Here is an 11,842-nt window from a genome sequence, read left to right on the forward strand (position 1 = left end):
CAATGCCTTTGACCAAGCAGCCCTCATGATAAAAGGCTGCATCATGTGTCACTCCCCAAGGGCTGGGGCCTGATCTTGGCTCGGAGGCCGGCTGCTAAGTCTGCAGCGAGCACAGGCACTTAATTATTGGTAAATGTTCCTGCTCGGGGCTCCCTCTCTGGCAGCCTCACGCCAGCACCTGTGTGCTCAGACCTGGGCCCGGACGTCCCCACAGATGTCACGGCTCTTTTGTTGGTTTCCTATTACTGGCACTTAATAGGCAGGGGCTGGGGCAGCTTTGCTCCGCTCTGGGATGGACAGCAAACATTGTTCCCGCTGTGGGCAAAGGGTCAAATGGTTTCTCTCGGCTCTAAAGCCCCGCCAGATAATTGCTGATAATTAGCAATTTTAATTACCAGGTGCGAGGGGTCGGGACCCCCTCTTGTAATTGGGTAGGCTGTTAACGGTCATGTAGATGTGACCAGGGAGAGTATTTTACCAATATGCTCTGGGTCTTTTAAAGTTAATGAAAGTAAAGCAACTGAAATCACCAGTGGCAGCCTGGGATAAAAGTTGTGCCGTGAGTGGGTCTGAACATGGCCGAGTGCAAGCACTGACTGCCCTGTGCCCGTGGTGAGCCTCGGGCTGGGGCGGCCAGGCCTCGTGCCTCCCTGCTGCCCCAGTCCTGATGGAACCGGCTCACTGGTTTCCATGCCAACTCTTGGGGGTCCCAGGACCACAGTGAGCAGAGCCCTCGCATCCTCTCGGTTGCTCCTGAGATGGTACCACCATGACCTCACGGCCCCCCAGGGGGTCCCTGCACCGTCCCTTCTCCCAAGTGTGTCTTGTTAACTCACACAAGGGTCTATTTGCAGTTGACAGATGTCCCCCAAGTCCTTGCACGGAGGCCGGAAGCCTGTGCATAAATCTCAGAATCTCTGAGTAAAAGAAATGAGAAGTTCTTCCTGGGGTGGCCATGGCCCCAGATGCCACTAGAAGCACAAGCCCCTCTCTCTGGGTGACCCCAGCATTGGAAGAAGGAGGGAGAAACTGCACTCATCACTGTGGGCTCGGTGGACATACGGGCCGGGAAGAGCACTGCTAATGTGCTCAGGGCACAAACCTAAGTCTCTGAAAGGACAGCCCTCATCCAGGGACCAGGGAGGGAAAGTGGAGAGAAGGTGAAACCCACCTTGACCACGAATGGGGCACAGGAATCCTCACCATGATGAGCCCTAATCTCTGCCCCTTTAACGGGGTCATGTGAGGGGGAGGGGGCATGCCCCCCACCTCCATCCAGACCTGTGGCCGTCCCTGGCTTCACGGCTCACCCCGCCTGTGCAGCAGAAGCAGGTGTGGTGCGAGCCTCCGGTCCCTGTTCCAGCCTTGGTTTTCTTGGCACTGTTCTTAGCAGCTTTAATTAAAACTATTTTCCTTTCATGACACACTCATTATGCTCCTTGGCCACAATACAGAACCCTTGCTGCAAGTGCTAACAGGGGCAATTCATTACTGTGGTGGGGCTGTAAGTGCCTGCTCTCACTCCTGCAGAAGGCTTTGTGGCTTCCAGAAAGAGAAGACTGGCCCCCAGCGTGTGTGGGAGGGGCCCCTTGGGGTAGAGGGCGGGCTCTGGGGAAACCAGGAGGCGGGAAGACAATGACCTAGGGAAGCTTCTCACTGGTGAGACGCCACTCAGCAGTGTTCCCGTGAGCAGCGCCCAGAAGCTGGTCCCAGGTGGTGGTCCTGATGCGCGCACATGTGTACAGGAGAGCAGACCTGAAGGTTTCCAAAATGGAAGAATGCGTCCGAAGCTGATACTTAGCAAATCAACCACTCACAAAGTATAACGATGGTGTGTGTAGCCTCCTTTGTGAAAATACAGTGGAGGTGTTAACACTATGGTAGGTTCTGCAGGTGTGTTCATGCCCTGTGTGTGCATTACACATGCTGTGGAGGTGCGTTGTTATGCATGCATGCTGTTTACACGTGTATAATGCATATCACACATGTATGTTATGTATGTTATGCTTGCACGTTGCATTGCTCTCTGAATGTGTTATATGTAACGTGCAATGTGAGTGTGCACGTGTGTTCTGCACGTGTTATTTTGTACACATGTTCATATACTGCTTATGTACATTAGGTGTGTTGTGTGTTATATTCATGTTAATGTTAACATGAGGCCTAGGGTTGCAGAGGTGTTGTGAGTGAGGGACTGTGGGGGAGAGATACCAGGATGCTGAGAGCTTGACGGGGGCTCAACCAGGAAGCATCCCCTCCTACTTCTTTCCTAGGTGGAGTTGATGTCATGCATCCTTCTGCCCCCCGGGTCACCACAATGGTTTTCATGGTGTCCGCCATCGGTGGCACACAGACCCTATGTCCCCCACCTGCACCCCAGACTTGCCCTGGGGCCCGGGCATTGTGCTGGGCCTGTGGGAGCGCTCACGCGGCTCCTTCACTCCCCAGTAGAGATGACAGCCATCCACATCCCAACATTTCAGCCTTCAAGGCCTGCTATCTCAACCAGGGCAGCCAAGGGCAGCTCTGGTTGTGCATCACCCTTGCTGAAGAAGGTACTAGAGTCCCTAGAAAATGCCTCTGTGTTTCCTTATGCTTGAATGCAAGGATCCTTTAAACCGTGATGTGGAAGAGCAGAAACAAGACCTGGAAATGAAGGTGTGGAACTCAGGAATATGCAGGAAGACGGGGCTCATCAGCACGGCCAGGGAAGCAGATGCAGAGTCTTTCATTGTCTCCCTGCCCCTGTGTGCGTGCAGCAGGGTCTTAGTGTTGGAGGGGGAGAGCAGGAGGTTTGGGGCAGGTCTTGGATGGCCCCTGGTGAGCAAGGTGACAGAGGACACCTGCCAGATGCCTCCCTGGATCCCAGTGCACAGAGGTCTGGGCCTAGAGGGGCCAGCCACCAGCCCAGCTGCAGGGACTTAGGTCTGTCACGCTGAGGTGTGGTGTGGGCAGTGCCCGTGGTCAAAGCAAGGCCTGAGAGGAGACCCTGAGGGACACCCATTCATCAACAGCTTTGCTTTATCTTGTAACTTTTCATTCTGAAATAATTTCAGATTTACAAGATTCCCGCAGACCCTTCCTGTGGGCAGCTTCCCCAGATGTTAACAACTCACAGAATCACAGCTCAGCACCATAGTCAGCAGTTAGCACAGTGCATTCTTACTAGCTGACCTATGGACCTTATTGCCCATTTCCCCACAAATGTCCCTTTCCTGGTCTAGGAGCTGAACATGGGCACCACGTCTGGTTGCTTCTCTGCAGCTCTTGGATCTGAGATGGTGCCTCCACACCTGTTTGTCTTTACTGGCCTTGCCGGTTTTGCAGAGTGAGAACCTATAATTTACCCCAACGTCGCTCAGTTAGGGTTTGGCTGGGCTTTCCTCCTGGATAGTGGAGGGCTTACATTTTGGGCCAGAATGCTGTGGACGCATTGCTAGGTCCTCCTCAGGGTGCCCCCGGCGTGCTGGGTGTCAGAGTGTGTCTCTTCCCTGCGAGGGCCACTTCCACCAGGGGTCAGAGCCATGCCAGGTCTCTCCACAGGGAATGTGGTTTTCCCCTTTGCAACCAGCAAGTGTTTGGTGGGAAGGTATTTTGGGACAAGGCGTCCCATTTCCTGTTATAATTTCACCAACCAGTTTTTGCCCGCGTCGATGCTTCTGCGGCCGACAGGTATCACTGTGCTGCTGGCCAGGTGTGACTTTCCGTTTCCATCGCCCTGTCTCCATTCATGAGTTGGAATTCTGCTGTGAGAACTTCCCTTCCCCTTATGTATCTGTTATTTATTTGTGTCAGCCCAAGCTCTTGGCTGTTTACTGTCCCCGGTGGGACATGCTCTATTATTGTTAGAGAATACCGGGTCCCACAGCTTACCTGGCCACTGACGGTCCTTCCTTTCATGTCACATGTTGTGGGCAGTTTGTTCTGATTCAGGTTTTCTGACTTCTCCATTGTGACCCACACTGTGATCTCGGGGCTCATTGTTGAGCCTGTGGGAGCTCACCCCTGCAGTGAGAGTGGCACAGCACCCATCAGCTACCTTGGACAGTGGCCCCGGGCTTCACACCCCTGCCGAGGGGAGACAGAGCCCAGGAATTGGGGCCCCCCAACCCTCACCCCTGCCGTGGGCACACAGAGCCCAGGAATCGGGGCCCCTGACTCCCCCACCCCTGCTGCAGAAAGACAGAGACCAGGAATTGGGGCCCCCGACCCCTCCCCCCCTGCTGCAGAAAGACAGAGTCCAGGAATCGGACCCTCCCATCCCTACCCTCCGTCCAGCACTGCCCTGAGTGTAGCTCTGTCCCCAGTCCCTGTGAGGTGCTTCTAGGAAACAGCCCACATCTTGCAGTCCTGGGGGAGCTCACATTTTGAAATGCAGTTTTGGAGGACAACCCCTCCAAACCAGTGGATGCCATGCAGGGAGGGGGTAGGCAGGCAGGAGGAACGGGGGTTTGGGTTGGGGGGTATGTCTTCCACTCTGAAGTCACATCTCAGGGGAAGTTGGCCACGCTGGAGCTGGTGCTCAGGCCCCTGCCCCGTGCTTGCTGAGTCAGGATGCTGTGCCGCCCAGATAGAGAATTTGGGAGAAATAGCACATTAAAGTAACAGTCCCTGGCTGTTGTGTAAATACAGCCTGAGCCATCTGCTGCCCTGTGTGTGCACATTCATAGACAGCAGAATGCTGGAGGACCATCTCTAAGGCTTCAACACAGAGAAGCTTTCATCTCATTTCTAAAAAAGTGAGATAAGCATGTGGGGGGGGGTAGAGGGGGCATTTGTTCACTTTATGCAGCGCAGATTAGGAGGAAGCAAATGGAGCCTCATGGAGAAGGCTGTCCTGGAGATCTGAGCCCAGCTGCAAAATGACTCGTGTGTACACAGTGGGGAAATTGCCACAAGTGGGTAAATGCCAGTCTGGGCGGGACCCTCCAGAAGATGCTAGCAGAGCACAGTGGATGGAGCAGCGGGCTGGGCAGGGCCCCAAGGCCTCTTGGGCTGCGTGGAGTGGACACAGGCTCGGCTCAGAGGTGTCAGGGAATGCCCTGGAGCTGGGGGAGGCCACCTTGGGCCCAGGCATGGTCCTTGGAGCATCAAAACACGTGGTGGGTCCTAGGGGGTACAGAGCCCCAGGCCGTGCCCGCACCTCTTCTCCTGGGCTACCTGGAGCATTAATGTGGCTTCCAGTGGCTGAGGGACTAGCTCAGGGACTCGGGGGAGGGAGTCCTGAAGAGGGGCTAGCTCAGGGGGCAGAGAACCCCAAAACAGAGCTCACTGTGGATGGAGCAGAGGAGACGCGGTGCTGTGGCTGTCGCCTCACCTGACAAGGGACCTTCGGGGCTTCTGTGGGTCGTTGATGAGGGAAGAAGGGCACTGGGGTCACAAGCCTCCTGAATCTGTTCAGTGGCCTGACCTGCAGTGTGAGGGCCTGGCTGTGGTGGCTGCATGTTTCCCAGGGTGGCCTTGGGAGCTGCTGATGGAGCAGCCTCAGTGGATGTTTCCAGAAGAAATGTCAGACTGTCACGCAGGAGCTCAAAGTCAAGATACTATGCTGGTAATACCTGAGCAAGCCTTTTCGCCCTCTCCCTAGTCTGCCTCTGCCCCACCCTTCCAGGCCCTCCACAGAACCCCCTCCATGAGTGTCTCCAGCCTGCTTTGGGGTGACACCCAGCCATGTTCTCTGTGATCTGGAAGCCTGGACCAGAGTTTGTGTGAAGAAAGGGACTGTATTCTGTGCCAAGCACTTGCGAGGTTGGGGTGCTGCTCCCCTAGCAGAGTGGGCCTGGCAAAGCCGTGTGAGCGGCCTCTTTCTGGCCCAGCGTGAGCAGACAGGAGGAAGGTGCTGGCAGGAGGTCTGTCCCCAGAACGCATGTCTAATGGTGAGGGGTGGACACCCTGCTCAGGGCCTGTGTGGGGACAGGCCGGCAAGCCGCCCAAGCCCAGCTGGACCTCTGCAACCCTCTGGAACCCATTTCCTTGTGGCCGAACCCAGGTCTGCACCTATGGCCTCTCTAGAGGCAGGCAGACACAGGCTGCAGGGTTCTGGGGCTGAAGGAAAAGAAGGTGGGCATTGGTCTTGGCAGGGGCACGCTTTCCAGGCCTCGTGGGTGCAGGGCATGTGCACGCTGGCTGGCCTCACCCTGGGCATCCAGGGAAGCAGTGGGGCCAGTGTGCACGGTCCTATTCTGTGTGCGGCAGCGTCCAGGCCTGAGGCCCCGAGTCACCAGAGACAAGAGGCAAAGACTGGGCCGGGGTGGGGTAGGGGGTGGTCTGCCTGTAGTCTCTTGTGTGGATGCAACCCCAAGGTCAGGGCCCTGGGATGAGGGGGTGGGTGGCCAACATGTTTGAAGGGACCTGAAACCAGGCCACCACACTGGGGTTTTTGATTGAAACATCATTCCTGAGAATGATGGAAACAGATATCCTGGCCCATTTCTGGGCCCCCAGAATGTTCTGGAATGTTCGGTTTCTGACGGGAAAGCCAAGAGTTTTTCCCTCCTGGCATGGCTGGGCAATACTTGCCCATCACAACGTCCCCCCACCACAGACCCACGGCCATGTCACGGGGAGATGGGGTGAATAAGTTTATATCTTCATGGGTTGGGGTTGAGGGCACTGCCCTGTGGCTCAGGGCATCCACTGGGCTCGTAGGCCACGTGTCACTGGCCGTGGGTGGACAGCAGTGGATTGGAGGCCCAGCAGTGGCAGAGCAGGGGATGGGGGGTTGCCTTCCTGTCCTTAGGTGCTGAGTGGTTCTTTTCAGGAAATATTGTGATGAATCACTGCCTTGAAAATGGTGACGTACTGGAACAAACATCTGTAAGCTCCTCTTGTGACAGGGACATCGACTTATGGACTTGTCTTGAGGACGCTGCTGGGCACGGGGAAGGAAAGGGTGTGTGTGCTTGTGGACACGGTGTGGTCTTGGCCTGGGAGTCAGCTACGCATGCCTTGAGGCTTCAAGTCTTGCTTGGTAGACAACCAATAAATTGTTCTGTATTTTGGGATATGCTATTGACTTGGTAGGGAACTTTGCATGTCATTAAGTTCTGGAGATAGTATTCTCTGGGAGCCAAAATAGACATATAATTTACATTCAGATTATATGTATATTCAGTACATTCAGAAGTGTGCTTAAATACTGTAAAGTGTTGCTTTACTTGTGTGTGATTGAGATCTATTCTATTTTGTTATAAAATTGTCTCTGGAGAAGAGATTGTCAGAATGCTGAGGCCACAGTGTGGAGAGAGAGTGGCACAGGGGGAGGATGGGAGGAGGGAGAAGGGAGGAAGAGGGGGGATGGAAGGAGGAGGGAGGGGGAGGGAGGAAGGAAGAGGAGGGAAGAAGATGAGGAGGGAGGAGGTCTAGAGGGTGTGAGGTGGTAGCCACGGGGCGCTATGGAGGGAGGGAAGCAGGAGGGAGACATGGAGCTTCAGGACAGTGTCCGGCACGTGTTGGAATATCCCCACTGCAGACAGAGCTGGTCCCTGCTCCAGATGACCTGGGTCTCCTAATGGAGACCCGGGCACGGGCATGGGGAGGCCATGCTAGACGCGTCCCTTTCTGGCAACCCCGCGGCCCTCCCACCAGCTGTGAGGTGGGTTTGGGGGCCTCTGACCTTAACCATGCTTTTCATCAGCTTTTGTAGGCTGACGTCCGACCCCTGCTCTGTTGTTGGAACACAAATCTGGGCTACTTTATTGATATTAGTTACCTGCTGCGCCTCTGAGCACCTCCCGGCTTCCTTGCTGTGCTCTGAAAACGCAGGTATTGTGTACCTGAATTATAATCTTGCTGTGATAATATGCCTGTATTGATTCAACAAAATGAATTGTCTATTTTGTTTTCACTTTGACATCTTGAAGGAAAGACTGACAATCGGAAACACAAATATTTTGGACTTCACATCTTGTGGCATGAAAATGTTTTAAAAAGTGTAATAATTGCAAGATAAAATTTTACCAGGAAATGCAGTGTGTTTGAACCTAGAGGGTGAACTTCTCACAAAAAGCACAGATCCCAGAACCGTGTAAAATATGACAATCGCCTGAGCACCTAAGAGGGAGAAAATAGCATTTCGTGGAAAGTACGACAATTCTAATATGAATAAGTAGAAACTGCAGCAATTGTCTTTATGCTTTATAAGAAATGGATAAAAGGTGGTATTTCCACACTGCTCCATTCTAAAGATGATCTCTGGGCTCCCAGGGGCTCCTTTGATTTTCTGGCACCGTCATGGCTGAACGCCACCCCCCCTCCCGCCACCAACCTCCAGGGCCAGTCTAAACCCCCCACTTCATGCCCAAACTTTGATGTTTCCTTGTGTGCTTGAGGTCATTTAAGTAGATTGGTTTAGGTTGGATTTCAGGGCTTAATTACAAATACTGTGTGTGACAGAGTGTTTTGATAAAATAACCCCATTGATCCAGTTTATTTCCATGTTTGAAAAAATAAGTACTTTTGTAAAAAATTTAGGAAGATAGTTTTATTCAAAAAGAACATGACTGAATTTTCTTAACTGATCTCACCTCTTTCTATGATGAGGCCCCATCGCTGCTTTCAGATGTGTTAGAATCACAGATTTTGATCAGTCCCATGACAGTTTGGGTTGGAATTGCTGGGATTTTTGCTTCTAAGCATCACGATCTGGTGGCTTCTGCTTAAGCAGACCAAAGAAAGGACAGAAGGGAGGCCACTGGGACGGATCTTGAGGGGAAGCGTCGTGGGAGACTCATCTCCTGACCAGCACCTGGTCCCCTCTGAGAAGCCTCCCCCATCCCTGCAAGCCTCACGGGTCAGCTAAGGGGGACCCCATGCTGGCTCCAGCCTCAGCTGACTCTGGGGAGGCTCAGGACTCCAGGCCAGCTTGCTGGGGTGCTGTGGGAGCCATGGTGGGGGAGGGCAGCTTTAAAAGAAGTACATCAGCCTCGCTGAAAACTAGATTAGTCCCACTAAGGCCTGGAGCATGGCGCACAGACCCTGAAGCTCCCGCGTGGCACCCTGCCACTTTTGCTTGGTCCTTCTCCTGCCCTCTTCATGTACGTGTGTGATGGAGTGAACTTCTATGCATATGCTTACGCACAGGCCCTCTGTCTGGACCACTTGGGAGGGAGTGGGCACTGCTAAGCTGGCAGACTGGAGTCCTGGAAATGCTGGTGACATCCTCGTCCCATGTGGGGCAAGCCTTCTGAGAGAATGAAGCCAGCACGGGTGACAGCAGGGCTGGGCCTGACCTCCGGGTCCTCATGGTTTGAACACCTGGATGGACACAGACCAGAGCGTTCCACGTCTTTCTCAGGCCAGTTTGAACTGGCTTACTGCTGCTCACGTTCGAGGTCTCACAGCCCTGGGTGTGATCATCGGGGCACAGTTAGGGTGCAAACCCAGGTGTGATGGTGAACCCACGAAGGACTCTAATGGAAATCATTTCTCTATAAACTACCACTGAGAAGGAGCCATATCCATCATGTGCTTCCTGCATCCAGCCTCAAGCAAGAAAGCTGGTCAACAGACAATTGATTCCCTGCTTGTTGACGAGATGAGCACTCACAAGCCTCTGCTTGTGTCCTGGCATGAAAACGTAAGGGGAGGGTTTTCCCTCCACTAGTGACCAAACTTTTGACCAAAACTGTATTCACTTTTGAGATAGTCACGACCCCACATGGCTCACTTGCAGTCGTGTTCCCAGCATCCTGGCTGGCTTGCGTAATGCAACGACCGCTTCAGAAAGAGCCTCCCATCCACATGCTGCTCCATTCTCATGCTCACAGCACGGAGCCCACTGAGGTATGCCAACGGCAGCCACACGGTGTGGCGCAGGCTTGGTGACGGGGTCCCGACAGAGGCCAGGCTGTAGGGGGTGGTGGTGAGGGTGCAGCGGCAGGGTGACCAACACCACCTCTAGACCCATGTGGCTGTGCTTGTACAGTTTCTCATAACTGCCTTTCTCCATGTGTGAGGTAACACCTCCACTGAGATTCATTAAAATACAGAGTGTTTAAGAAGGGCAGAAGGGAAAAGACAAAGAAAGAAACGTCCCTGCTCCAAAATGGAAAATACTACATTTCTCTTTTAAGGAAAGTTCAAAACCGAAGATCTGCAAGCTGTTGTGGGCTTTTGCGAGGTGGCTGTCCTATAGTTCCAGCATGAGTAGTGGCTTTACCGCCCAGCCCAGGTAAGGATGGACGTACACATGTGTGTGCACCTGCAGAGGTAGTGTGGTGGAAATGAAGCAGAAATCATGAGAGAGGGGCTCCCGCTGGCCCCAAATCCTTCGATGGAGATTCATTTGGAATTTACCTTTTCTTTTCTTTGCCTACCTTCCAGCAAGCTGAAAATCAGGCAGAAACCCTGCGAGAAATCTTATTGAAGAAGACCTTTGCCGATCATTGCTTGCTCGGCCACAGGCTGACCCATCCCTGGTAAGAAGGCAAATACCTGTCGTCCATCCTCGTCCATCCTGCGAAATGGAGCTTGTCTGCATTTACTGACAGCGAGCAGCATTCCTCCCCTTCTACTGCTGAATAAAATGTGGCTCATCACACTCATCCATCTTGGCGCTGTTTGTGATTCCTGCCTTTTCTTTGTAATAAGAGCCCATAGCACAAATAATTCTCAGATTATATCTAACCCAATGTTTTCAATGAATTAATGTCTACAACACAAACCGGTTTGTTTGTTTGTTTGGAAGAGGGAGGGGTTATCTGGGGCAAGAACACATTTGCTGCTCCAGTCAATTGAGAGAATAAGTAATGTGAACACTTAAAGCTCAAGCACCATCTGTGTGTGAGTGAATGTGTGTATGTGTGTGTGAATATGTGTGTGAATTGTGAGAGTATGAACATGTGAGTGTGCAAATATGTGCAATGGATTGTGTGGGTGTGCAGATGTGTGACTGTGAATGTGTGAGCATGTGTGAGTGTGCAGATGTGTGAGTGAACTGTGAGTGGTGAACACGAATGTGTGAGCATGTGTGTGATGTGTATGTAAAGGTGAGCATGTGTGAGAGTGTGAATGTGAGGTGTATACGTGTGCAGGTATATGCGTGTGCACACGTGCAAGGATGTGAGTGTGCAAATGCATGTGCACGAATGTGTGGGTGTGCAGATTTGTGCAAGTGTGAGTGTGTGGGTGTGCATGAGCCAATGTGTGAGAATGTGTGTATAAGTGTGAGTTGCAGATGTACAAGGGTGCATGTGTGAGTATGTGAGCGTGGGTGTGCAGCTGTGTGAGTGTGAGTCATGCGCACAGCCTCAGCCATTAGGACATGGAGATGAAGGTGAGGAGGGTGAGGGGTCTGGTCTCGCCCTATCTCCAGCGCCATGCACATCTGCGAGAAACCCTGGATGCTGTGGGTCCGACTGCTGTGAGTCCACAGAAATGGAAATGATGCCAAAATGTATGTGTAGGAGTTTCCTATAGACTGGCCTGGACTTGTTAAAGGAATAATAAACTTCCTTTAGATATTTTTGTTTCTTGAATTTTAATGAAAAGATTGATTTCTAGTCATTATTTATCTATTGTCAAATTTTAACAAACAGCTGTAGTGATAATTGCTGAATTTCTACTCTCTGTTTAGAGAAAACTGTCAATTCACAAACATGGAATTGTGCTATTATCTGTGTCGAAGGCACTTTTCTGTAAATATACAGATTTAGTGCTGGTTCTCAATAAATACACAAAGATGCTAATTATCACTAGAACTATTTGTTAACACTCAAAAATACATAAAAAATAAATAAAAGAAATGTTATTTTTCCATTAGAAATTCAAAAATATTTGTCTTGAGGCTGCCTCTTACATAATATTTGGAAATTGCACTATCATTACACTGTGTTAACTTTAC

At 52.0% G+C, this 11,842-nt stretch overlaps 1 long non-coding RNA gene across 1 annotated transcript; it reads left to right on the plus strand.

Annotated features, from left to right (window-relative positions):
* The first annotated feature begins 4,057 nt into the window (after positions 1-4,057).
* On the plus strand, positions 4,058-8,028 carry LOC144287409 (uncharacterized). The gene is made up of 3 exons (XR_013355209.1): positions 4,058-4,739; positions 7,637-7,764; positions 7,863-8,028. It is a non-coding gene; the product is annotated as an uncharacterized LOC144287409 (long non-coding RNA).
* Positions 8,029-11,842: the final 3,814 nt, after the last annotated feature.

Source organism: Canis aureus, chromosome 17 (assembly GCF_053574225.1).
Source record: "Canis aureus isolate CA01 chromosome 17, VMU_Caureus_v.1.0, whole genome shotgun sequence".
NCBI lineage: Eukaryota > Metazoa > Chordata > Mammalia > Carnivora > Canidae > Canis > Canis aureus.